The sequence below is a fragment of the Lutra lutra genome, chromosome 4 (assembly GCF_902655055.1).
Source record: "Lutra lutra chromosome 4, mLutLut1.2, whole genome shotgun sequence".
Taxonomy (NCBI): domain Eukaryota; kingdom Metazoa; phylum Chordata; class Mammalia; order Carnivora; family Mustelidae; genus Lutra; species Lutra lutra.
In genome coordinates, this window is record NC_062281.1 from 59,931,241 (window position 1) to 59,943,295 (window position 12,055).

The 12,055-nt window shown below is 35.4% G+C and overlaps 1 long non-coding RNA gene across 1 annotated transcript in view; it reads right to left on the reverse strand.

Annotated features, from left to right (window-relative positions):
• The window catches only part of LOC125097176 (uncharacterized), a 42,895-nt gene that overhangs the window by 26,186 nt on the left and 4,654 nt on the right, over positions 1 to 12,055 (reverse strand). Inside the window, exon 3 of the long non-coding RNA XR_007126514.1 lies at positions 559 to 668. This is a non-coding gene — a long non-coding RNA (uncharacterized LOC125097176). The remainder of the gene's footprint in view (positions 1 to 558; positions 669 to 12,055) is intronic.

Consider the following 12,055-nt stretch of genomic DNA (forward strand, 5'->3'; position numbering starts at 1 on the left):
CTAAGAATGACTCAAAGGCCAGAAATAAAAGCAAGTACAAATTAATGATCATTCTAATGCAGTTCCCAGACCTCGCCTTCACCAAATATTTTGTTTAGCACACTAAATCAGTGGCTCCATGGATGAACGTCTACCTTGTAATTTACCACAATTGTAACTTTGCCTTAATCTCAACTTCAAGAACCTATTCTTTGACCAGTAGTATCTCCAGTACCCTTACTCCAATAATTCTTTGAACCCACGAGGTTTTACAAACTATTGATTCTACTACTTTTTCATTGATCCTCACCTCCCTAACATCTTTACTGTCCTTAATCACCTTAAAATCTAGGATCCGTTATTGTAGTTACTACCTTAAATATACCCTTAATTTCCTTACCCTGTCTTTCTTCACCATACTTTGAAAGAGCACATTTGTTAAGTATAACTGTCTACTTATTGCACGAGGAAAGACAAACCTGGCTCTGGAAACCATAAAACCATGCTAAATGCTCTCATTTTGGTTCATGATCACTAACCTCCTATCAGCCATTAATGCTCCCCAACAATGTGACTTACCCTATTCCGTTTGTTCTTCTTCTCTCTTGGCCATTTCATAACTTCTCTCTTCAAAATTCCAACACCTTTCCCACTTCTGTTACTCTCAGGTGATGACTTTGTTTATAATTCTTTGAAAAGAAAAAGCAAGTTTAGAAAAGAACTTACAACCACACTTCCATTTTTCTTAGCCCCTACCCTCTCCGCATTATTATGGATAGCCACTAATACCATCTCCTAACTAAACCTCTAGATTTGATTCCATATCTCTCCTCTCCTGTAGATTATTGTGTCAGCAATTCTTTTTGGCCAGCACCAGCATCAGTTTTCCCCTCCACGTAGAAAAAAGTATATTTAATTTATATGTTAACTTCCTTTTTTATCTCCTGCAACTTTTCTTTGTATAATTGATTCCTTGGAACTCTCTAGTCCCCTGCCTATAAATAGATGATGGTAATACGACATCATCATCAAATGTTTATCTCTAGAGCAGAATTCTCCCCTGAACCCGAAACCCTAATTTCCTATTTACCTTTTCTCTGTAGATATCCAATGGGCATCTCAATTTCAACATGTAGAAAACGGAGTTCCTCATCTTCTACCTTCTTTAAGATTGCTGGTCTATTATTCTAGTTACTTAAACCAATAAACTTGGAGTTATCCCTATTTCCTCTCTTTCCTCTGTAGCTGGAATCCAATTTTATAAGCACAGTCTTAAATACAGCATTCCTTCTCATTACTGACACTATTACCTCTCCGGTCTGATGACCACAGCATTAGCTGTCAGTTATTGCAGTAGGCTATTAACCAGTCATGGTTCTACCTTTACCCCTTCAGTATTTTCTTCACAATAGCCAAAGTGATTCTGTTAAAAATCTTAGGTCAGGTCAGTGTTCCATTCAAATCTTCTAGAGCTTTGGTTCCCAAATGGTGTGCCAAGATACCCTAGGGCACCACAGTGAACTCAACAAGGATGTTCTGAGATAACTTAAATTTTCAAGAGCAAAAGACAGTGATACCTAATATCCTTGAAACACAAGGCCAGTTACTAACACTAGATAGTTGGCAGTTTCAATGTTAGATCACATTACATTTCTTTTCATGACGTGATTATCTTTGTAAAGCAGATTTCTAAAAATTCCAGCAGGTGCTGCAGCAAAAAGCAAGTACCACACAAAAAAATTTTGTGGAATTAAATATGAGTTTGTCAGTGTTCAGTCTGATTCCAAAGTTTGAGAATTTGTGCTATGAAAAGTGGTACACATGTCCCATTCATTAATAATTGTGGTTTAAAATGAAATAAATTCTTTTCTTTCAATTTATGTGTATTTTTTAAACAGCTAATAAGTTGTTAGGACATAAATACTTATCAAGTTATTTGGTCATAACTACTTAATAAATGAAACTGTTAGGCCTCCCTTTTGGCCTAGTAACATGATGAAAAAATTATATACAGAAGGCTACAATGGCCCCAATTTGAGAAATGATCTGGTGTGATTAAAGAACTGAAAAATACACACGTGCCTGAAGCATGGTGAGCATGGACAACAATGATCAAAAACACTTTGTGAGGCAGACTGGGTCAATCATGCAGAACATCAAAGACCATAATGAGAAATTTAATTTTTAAATTTTTGAACTTATTTTAAGCAGATTAGCAAATGGATCTGATTCATAATTGTAACTGATCAACCCAATCCATGGGGAATGGATTAGGAAAACGGTGAGAAGTGAAGAGCCTGACGGGCAATCATTTAGTCCAGAGAACATGGAGGCTTGGACAAGTGAGTGGCAATAGAGATGGAAGTGTATGGAAACCAGGAGCACTTTGTAGGTGAAATTGATAGGACTTGCTGATGAATAGAATGAAAGTAGTAAGGAAAGTGGAAACATCAAAGAGTGCTCTTAAATTTCTGACTTGAGCAGCCAGGTACCTATAACTAAAATGAAGAAAAGACCCAGTTTGGGAGAAAATACAGAAGCTTACGTTTAGATGTGTTAAACCTAAGATACTTAGAAAACAACCTACAGATGACCACTGGCAGGCATTTGGGTTTCAATATGGTATCAGTAGTCCTTTCCCTAAATACAACCTGAGATTATCCATCCCTCCTTCAGTCCTTCTTTTACTGAGTTTTTTTTTTATCTGTAACCACTCAATACCCTTCACATATACGATGTCACCCAAACTCAACTCAAATACATCCTGCCAAAACAGGCAGCACATTAGGGTTTCCATCTGCCACTGTGTACAAAATTTAGTTTTGATATCATAAAACCAGTTTTTAGGGTACTTAGATGAAAGCAAGGACAACCATATGTTTTTCAGTCTTCACACTGTTCCTTGAAAACAAACTTGCTTCACTTGGCTGTTGACAACTTTCCTAGCCCCTTCCAATTTCTCCTCCCTCGAGGTTGAACATTGTCCTAATTAAAATAGCTAATGCTGGGGTCCCATGGCAAACCCAGCAAACCTCCAGAGTGTAAAACCACTGCTCCTGACTTTAAATTTTACCATAGCCTGGATCCTCCTGATGTACTGATACAGCTTACCAAATCAAAGCACCATAGATCTGAGTAGCTTAAATTAAACTGAAATTTTCACACTCCTCTGTTGTCGCTGTATTTTAGACTATCTACCACCTTACGGTGCAGTTTTCTCTACCTTCACTCATTGGCCCACATATGGGCTTCCAACATGCCTCATCCAATCTTGTTTTGTTGATCAAAGTCTCCATTTCTTAGTACTAGATTTATCCTCTTCCTCTCTGGAAACATATCTAGCCTTTGAAATCCAACTCCGTTATCACCTTTTTCTCTCTTGAGATTGTTCTTATGGAACTCCACAACAGAAATGAATACTTTCTTCACATTGCCTTTAATCATTTACTGGTGTTTTCTATACTGTAGCAGAATGCATACATATTTATGGATTTTTTCCTTTTGCACTAGTTCTTTCAATAATTTAATCTTTAGTTGCTGAATCAAACTACCAATAGTATCTAGCCATTTGTATTGATTTCTACTTATGCCTGATTCTATTTACATAAACAAATAAAGCACAGAAAGTGTTTTATTACTATTATAATTACTGAAATAGTGGTTTCTTGTAATTGTGATAACGATTTTAATGTTGATGTTCCTATTTTCTACATTTGCTTAGTCTCTCTTCTGGAGCCACATTTTTCAGATGTGTATTTCTATTGGACAGTTTGGGAAGAGAAAAAAACTTCCCCTGCTTTACTGAAACTATTCTATAGCAGAATGTACTTCCCACAACAAGAGCAATTTGATCTGTTATGGTGCATCATGTAGTAGTTCTCTTCTAAAAAATTCTTGAAGTCATGCCTCCTGTACCACACCAATTTGTTTCAGCCCACAATTGAGGTTTAATCTGAGAAATGTTATCTACTTATTTGCTATAATTTATTGCCTTATATGCCTCTTGCAATTACTAGATATCCATCTCAGAGCTATCATGTGTCTTTCTGCTTTTTCTCGGTGTATCAGACACATCAATATTTATGGGCTTTTCCCTTTGCACTTGATCTTTTAATAATTTCATCTCTTTGGAATGAATCAATCCATCAGGTTCACTCATTTTTTTCTGTCATTTGCACTTATACTATCAGCATTTTTATCACTGAAATGCTTGCTGACCAATTTACTAGAATTCTTTAAGGTGTGTTTTAATGTTGGCATACATTTTTAAATCATTCAAGTATAAAAGAAAACCTGTAATCCTACTTTTGTTTTGTTCTGTTTTCTCCTTAATCATTTCTGTGTCAAGGAAGAATTAAATTTCTTTAAATGTCTCCTAATTTCTATTCCTTTTCCTTAAGAATATGTTAGTAGCTGTTTTAAGTCTGAATCTCAAAAATATTGATGATGAATATTAAATAGTAGTTGATTGATAATTTCTATTTGGTAAACATTTCTTCCCTACACTGTGTTTTTTTTTTTTTATCAGATTTCTTGCTTCAGGTCAATATTATTTTAGTCAGCTGAAATGAAAGACTTTTATTCTGTTTAACTCTGCTTCTCCCAGGGTAGTAAAGCAAGTGCTCTTCAAATGAGAACAACTCAGTCAATATTTGTTGAATTAAGTCATTAGACATATTGAAGGAAAGGCTTACAGGCTTAAGTCTCTTAAATTAATATAAATATCTCTTCTATGCCAGTTCTCTGGTCCCTAAATTGATCTGTTTTCCCAGTTTTCTGTTATAGCTCCATATAGAATACACAATCAATTTAAAACAAATAGCATAGCCCAGCTGGGAAATTCTCGACAAAAAATTAACTCTAGGCAAACAAAACTCAAGGAGTCACTATATGTAGTGAAAATTATCATTTTCCTAGCTCTTCTAGATCTTAATGTAATAAAGTCGTGTGTTTAAAGTATAATTTAACCAAAAGTCCTTTTTTAAACATCTTTTCTCCCCATTCTGCCTTAAAGGAAAGAAAACAGTCAAGTTTTGATGTTTATTCTCAGACTTGGTGATACTAGGATTTCATGTATTTTTTATTGTTCATTTGCTGGAATAATGAGAGGAAAATTTTCCTTGGGATGAAATGATTTCTGCTGGAACAGAACTATTTTTCTTATTCAAATCTTTTAGTACTTTATGAGATTTTAAAAGTAATAAAATATCTGCACCTGCATTTTTGTAGGACTAAATAACATAAGGAAAACTGAACTCTGTTCATGGGGGTCAAATGGGAAAAATCCATTTGACACCATTAGCCTTGGGGTCCCAAGTGAGCACATAAAATACATTGTACTTACCTATCTGAAAACATAACCCGAATCTATGTACACATTGCCAAACATGTGGAATATGAACAGCCCAACCAATTAGTCACCTAACAGTATGTATGATGCCAAACATCTGGATATTTGGAAACTTCCAGATGAATGAGCAAATTTTTCATTTTTCTTCCGATTTTTTTGGAAGCATACAAACACAGCCAAATGTGGCACTTTGATTGTGGTATTATTTTCAGGCAGCAGGTTCCAAAATATCTTAAAAGTCCTAGCCCTTCAATATCTAAAGAAAATCCATTTAGAATGCAGTCTTTCATGATTCATTTTGATAAGGGATTTATATTAAACACTTATAATGGCAAAAATCAAGCTCATTAGATGAAATTGTATATTCATTCAAATGATTTTATAGAACAGAGAATTAATGTTCTGCTTTCCAGGGAAAATGTCTATATTGAGATAATCTGCCTTGCACTTCCTATAGACCCCATTTTTACCTCATCATGTATTGTGCCCAACCTCTAATTCTTCCCCTGCTGTCTGAGAGATTTCCCCAGAAGAGATGTGAGACAGGAAAATACTTTGTGGCTGGGTACAGAAAAATGAAGAAGGTAAGGCTCTAATGCTCAGAGGCCACAATGGGACAGAGTTTTGGCAATAGCCTGAGAGGGAAAAACTGACATCCAAGTGCTGACAGGAAGTCTAAGAGGATGGAGAATACCCTCCCCCAATAAGGATAACAGGGAAAGCTACTAGGAATTTGTACAAATGCCAAAGAGGAGAGAGACTAGGGATTGTGACTGGAAATGCCAAAACTGCTTCCCTGATTCTCTTCCTTTTTCCTTCCTCTTCTTTCTTTCCTCCTCCCCCCATCATTGCCACAGGAGCCTCCCCATCCTCCTTTGTCCCTTCTCCTTCCCCTTTGTCCTCCCCGCCTTCTCCCTCCTCTATCCCTTCTCTTCCACCTTTCTCTTCCCCAACCCTGTACTCTCCCTTCTCTTCCACCTGCTGCTCCTTTCTCTCCATCTCTACCCTCTCCTTTGTATATTCATACCACCAAACTTAAAAATTCAATCCACAACTCCACAAATAGAACCTTTACATGTGATCCTACCTCTCTTTCTAACCACTATTCTGGCTTTTCTTTTTTTCCTGGCTAATTCACCTAAACTCTCAGGCTGCTATAAGCATTACACTGCCTACCGACCAGATACTCCTTTATTTTCTACAGGCCAGCTTCTGTTCCTGTTGCTAAGGGTTAGATCTTTAGTAAGCTAATGAAGCTTAGCTTAGGGTCCCTCACTAAATGGGCCTACTGTCCAAGGCCCTGGGAATAGCCCTAGCAATATGTTCACAGAGACATATGTTGTGGTAAAATTCTCAAAATGACATAATGTTGAAGGACCAGAGGTTGTACCACAGTATCATACTTGACATATGAAATATGTTGATTTGGTAGAGAATCAAGATTTGAAAAGTACAGAGCCAGAAGCTTGTCTGTGGAAAGTAAAAATGGAAGACTCAATTCTCATTGATGCTTAGTCAAATAAATATTCTCTCTTATCAAAAAGTACTTGATCAACATAAGATATACAATTATAAATACACTTTGTTTTTCATTCTTAATGGAGACTATAATGAATTAAAGTAGTTTGACTTCCCATTTATAGCATACACATCTTTGCAGGGCTACAAATAGCTAATACGTCTGTTTATATAAAGTCCCCTCTTCTTATAAAGACGCCAGTCATATTGTATTTAGGGCCACCCATAGCCAGTAAAACTTCATCTATACCTACTTATATTAGCAAAGACCCTATCTCTAAATAAGATAATACTCATAGGTTCTAGGTAGATGTTGAGTTTGGGTAGGGATGACACTACTCAGTCCAGTATACACCTCTGCAAATGGTAGCCTACAATTTGAAAACTAGTCTTTGAAATGTTCCAATATCCTGTTAAACACAAATCAAATTCAATCCATCAAACTATGTTCTCCTTTCCATCCACCATATAAAACAGCTCCTGGTGTAGTGGATGGACCTTGTACTTCTTCTTCACTTTGGCCCCATCTATCGCAACATGTCAGATCAAACCAAGGAATTTATTCTATCCTACTAAGAAAGTATATCCATGTAATTGTGTCATGGAACCAATCACCATAAACACTGATCTCAGTTTGCATGTATCATTTCTAATGGCCTTGCAAAGTTAGATTGAATGTTATGGTCTTGGAGTGATTTGGTCATGCTCATTTGCTTTTAGCTTAAAACTGGTATCTCAGTATTATAAAAGTTTGCATTGCAGACTGTATTGCTAAAGTATAGTTAGTTATTTGAATTTACCATGTCAGTAAACAATTTACAATGAGTTAGTAGAATTATTTAAGAAAAATAGAAGTACACAATATCAGTATTATGTTTATGATAACCCTGGAAAACTGCAAGGATAGCTCCAACTCTGTTTTAAAGGTAAGGACAGCAGCACACTTAAAAACAGTGAATAGTTATTCTTTAAAAAATCAAAATGGTTGCTATCATTTGAAGAAGAAATTGCCATAATTCCAGTAAGTAGTACACTACTTCTAAAGACTACAAAGGATTTTACAGATACTCTGGTGGTAATCATTATTATGTTTGGAAAAACAAATATTAAGCAACTGATAACTTAAGATTTTTTTTCTGATCACTGAGTTATAGTGCCTTGTAGCTAAAACACTATTCAGAATCTACGTGAAACTGAGTAGTTGTGGTCATTCTCTAAACATTTTTGCCAATTGCCAAGTAGCCGTAAATTTCTACCGAGTTGACTTTGGAAAATGTACAAAATAGAGATCTTCATAAAATAATTAAAATGCTCTTTATCTTTTTAAAAAGTTGTTTAATGTGTATTTATATATTTTCCTGTTTCTATCAAACAGAATATTATAACTCTTCCTTGATTTTTACATCTGCTGAAATCTATGTTTATTCTGACTGAATGAATTATATGATGTGATAAATTGCTTGAAACAATATGATAGCATTCCGAAATCATGTTTTTACTTCTCTCTACACAAACAGGGAGAGAGAATTTAAAAGAAAAACTGGAATTATCCAAAGTTGCATGGCTGAATATTAGTCCAAAATTTAAAATACTCTGGCCTTCAATTTTGTGGCTAAATAGGTGTCCTTCATAAAACATTCAGTATCCAAGCAGCAATATCCCAAGCAATTACACAGAGTTACAGGGCCATTCATTGCTCACAATATTAGAAATGGGATATTTGCACAGGTAAATAAAATGGATTGTGGGCTCATCAAAGGTTATTTTGAAATGGTCTATGGAAAGGGCACAGTTTTCTGTCACTCACTTAGAAATTATTCTCTCAGACCCTTGCCAGTTGATTTTTTTGAAGGCAATTCAAGAGCCAGAAAGGAATCTTGAATATAGTTTTCAGACATAAAGAAGAATTACAGCATAGATTTACAATGAACAAATTGTCCTGGGCTCCCAAATTGTGCTATTTGTAGATTGAACACAGAAGCAGGGGGTAGCCATATGGCATAGGCCACCCTTCTCCAATACAAAAAGTTACTAAATCCCCTGGAGTTGGCTAAAGGAAGCCATAATTATTTTAAAATGGAAAAAAAGCCACATATTTCCTCTCCCTCTCCTTACAGACTATTTTCTTATCCCAAGTTACATATTTTCAACTTCATCACACATCAGAACATTAGGTCAAACCCCTACCCTAAGCATATTAAAATTCTTTCCTATTCCTGAACCTGTGGCACAAACAAGACTACTATTTCACTATCATAATCATTTCATACTTGCCTCATGGTGTTTCTATCAGTTGTTTTTTAGTGTCAATATGCACAACTGAGAACAAGTTTACTATTCATTATAATTGTCTTCAAGAAAAAGCTAAGGCTGTGTTTCCCTTTTATCCCTATTAACATTTCCAACAAAGCATCATTAATGTTTCTCTTCTATATCTGATGAAGGGTGAACACCATCAAAAGAAGACATTTAGAAGTGAGGAGACCAATGCGAATTTTTAGTAAGGGGTTATGACTTGATTTTCTCAATCCAGATCTTCATTTACCCTGAACCTTATTGCTGATCCTGGGTCAGAGATTCTTATTTCCTAAAGAACATGAAAAAATTATTTCAGCAACTCTGAGAAATACTTGAGAATTTAGGGTGAGCAGAAACTTGAATTTATTTTTCCTAATTATGTTCCCTAACTACATCCCCTGTTATCCTTCACCTTAAAGAGAGAAACACCATCCTTATGAGTGCATCTGGCAGTAAACAGGTTCTCCTTCCCGACTTAAAGAAGTACATCCTAGGGCTGCCTGGGTGGCTCAGTGGGTTAAGCCTCTGCCTTCAGCTGGGGTCATGATCTCAGGGTCCTGGGATCAAGTCCTGCATCGGGCTCTCTGCTAGGCTGGGAGCCTGCTCCTTCCTCTCTCTCTCTACTTATGATCTCTCTCTGTCAAATAAATAAAATCTTTAAAAAGAAAAAAAAAGTACATCCTATATATATTAGGGTGGCTATTTTGTCCACTGTTCATCCACAGAGCTAGGAATGTTTGAGACTACAGAATGGTTTGCATAACCAGAGCACTTGGAATAGTCAAACATGGACATCAAATGAGAAATGGGTAAAACGATAACTTGAAAAAGTTCAAAATTTTGAGAAGTACTGCACTGGATAAGAATAAAGAATATGGTTGGCTCATAATTTCATGTATCATTCAAACTCTTCAATGCCTAGACTCAGGTACACTGTGTCAAAGAATAATAGGAAGAATACTTACGTGTTAAATGAATGAATCGTCTCTATGTAAATCACACACTCTATTTCATAGATTCTTAGCATCACATTTTTTCACATATTAACAAGCCCGATATCAGGATGCATCTCACTATTGACGGTATGAATAATTAATTATTTGGTGGTATGTTTTCTATCTGAAAGTAGTTCTGCCGGAAAGAATGGATTGTCTCACAATCGATAGAGGCTTAATTTTAATGATGTACATTCTTGTTTCACTTTTTTCTAAATGCTTTCCATGCTGTTCTGAAGAATATGTGCCTTGAATTTGAATGCCACAGACTCATTTTAATGGAGGGATTTATATAAGGTTATCAATTTTCATTCTTCCAAGAAAGGTAATTAAAAATACATGTACCAATACCGTTCTTTTTCCAAAAGGATATTGTAAAAGCCAAAAAGTAGGAAGACCTTAAATTCAGAATTAAGGTAAATCCTTTAATTATTAGCTCTATGAAAAACTCATATTCTTACTTTTCTCTTTCACTGTGTGTGCTTGTATCAATCTATAGACTGGCATTTTGGAAACAACTCTTCTGAGATACTGTGGCACATTCATTCATATCCTAGCACTCATTCATACACTCCCTCCTGCAGACAAAGAACATGCAGAGCAATGTGTGAGAAACATATTATGTACAAAAATCTGGTGGCATTTTCAGAATATTTTTCTTTTGATTTAAAAAAAAATTCTATCTCAGCTTCTTCTAAAGAGGCAGAAGTATTGAATTTAATCGGAATAGTATCCACTTGAACTAAACTTCATTCACAACTCTTTTTTAGAGCCCAGAGCCATGGCTAAGCACTGGCTTTGAGGTCAGTTTTATATTTGATCTCTTTGTTCAAATGTATCCTGAGCTGACAGAGGAATGGGTTTGGTAATATTATCCTGTGGATCTTTTTCTATATCTAATATTTGCAATCTAAAATTAGCTTGCTTCTGGCTTTAAATCCCCACACTTTGGCTCTTTCTTCTCAATCAGGCCCCTCAGCCAGTGGAAGCCAAACCCCAGTTATGCATACTTCTGATCTATAAAGTATATTTTCATTGCTGAGCCACTTGCCCCCAATCTTCCTTTTCCACTGTTCTAAACTCCTCTCAGGTGAAAACGTTTGAAAAGTGTTTAGATTGATTTATGTAGTTTACATTTTGGTAAATATTTCTTTGGTCAAACTCTTATTTAAAAAAATATCAACCACAGGACTAAATACCAAGTAAATAAAAGGACAAAACCGAATTAGTTGATTAGAACCAGTAATTCTCACTCACATACTGTATTTAATAAGTATCTTGATTCCCAGGTTTGGCTGTAGAAGGAATCTTCCCTTATGCCTTTAGAATACTCTCGCATGCATCCATTTCCTTCGATGAGCAGATATTAAGATAAAGACTATCTACAAAAAAGACTATCTACAAAAGGGTGACCAATATCCTTTTGATCAAACTTCTCAATTAACATCTTGATAGTGTTGTGAGGGTAAAATTGTTGCTCGACATGGACTTCTTTAACTTTTAGGAGAAAATCAGTCTCCATTCACCTATTATAAGACTCTGATTATATTATACTAGAAAGATAAAACCTAGACCCTCTATAACATCATCAGTAATGCCCAGTATGTTATCAAAAATTATAAAATATATGAAGCCTTAAGAATATAGGACAGTCAAAAGAAAAAGCAATTTGTAGAAACAAACCCCAAGATGATCCAGATGGTAGAATTAACAGATACAACTATTATGTGCAAAACCACATGATATGTGCAAAAAAATAATGAAAACATTAAAAGAAGAAGATAAAAAATATGAAGAGATACAACAAAAACTAAAAGAGCCAAGTTGAATTCCAAGAGAAAAAGAAAATTATGTAAAGTAAAATATTCACTGCGTGGGTTTAAAAGATGGCAAAAGTGGATCTGTGAATTTGAAG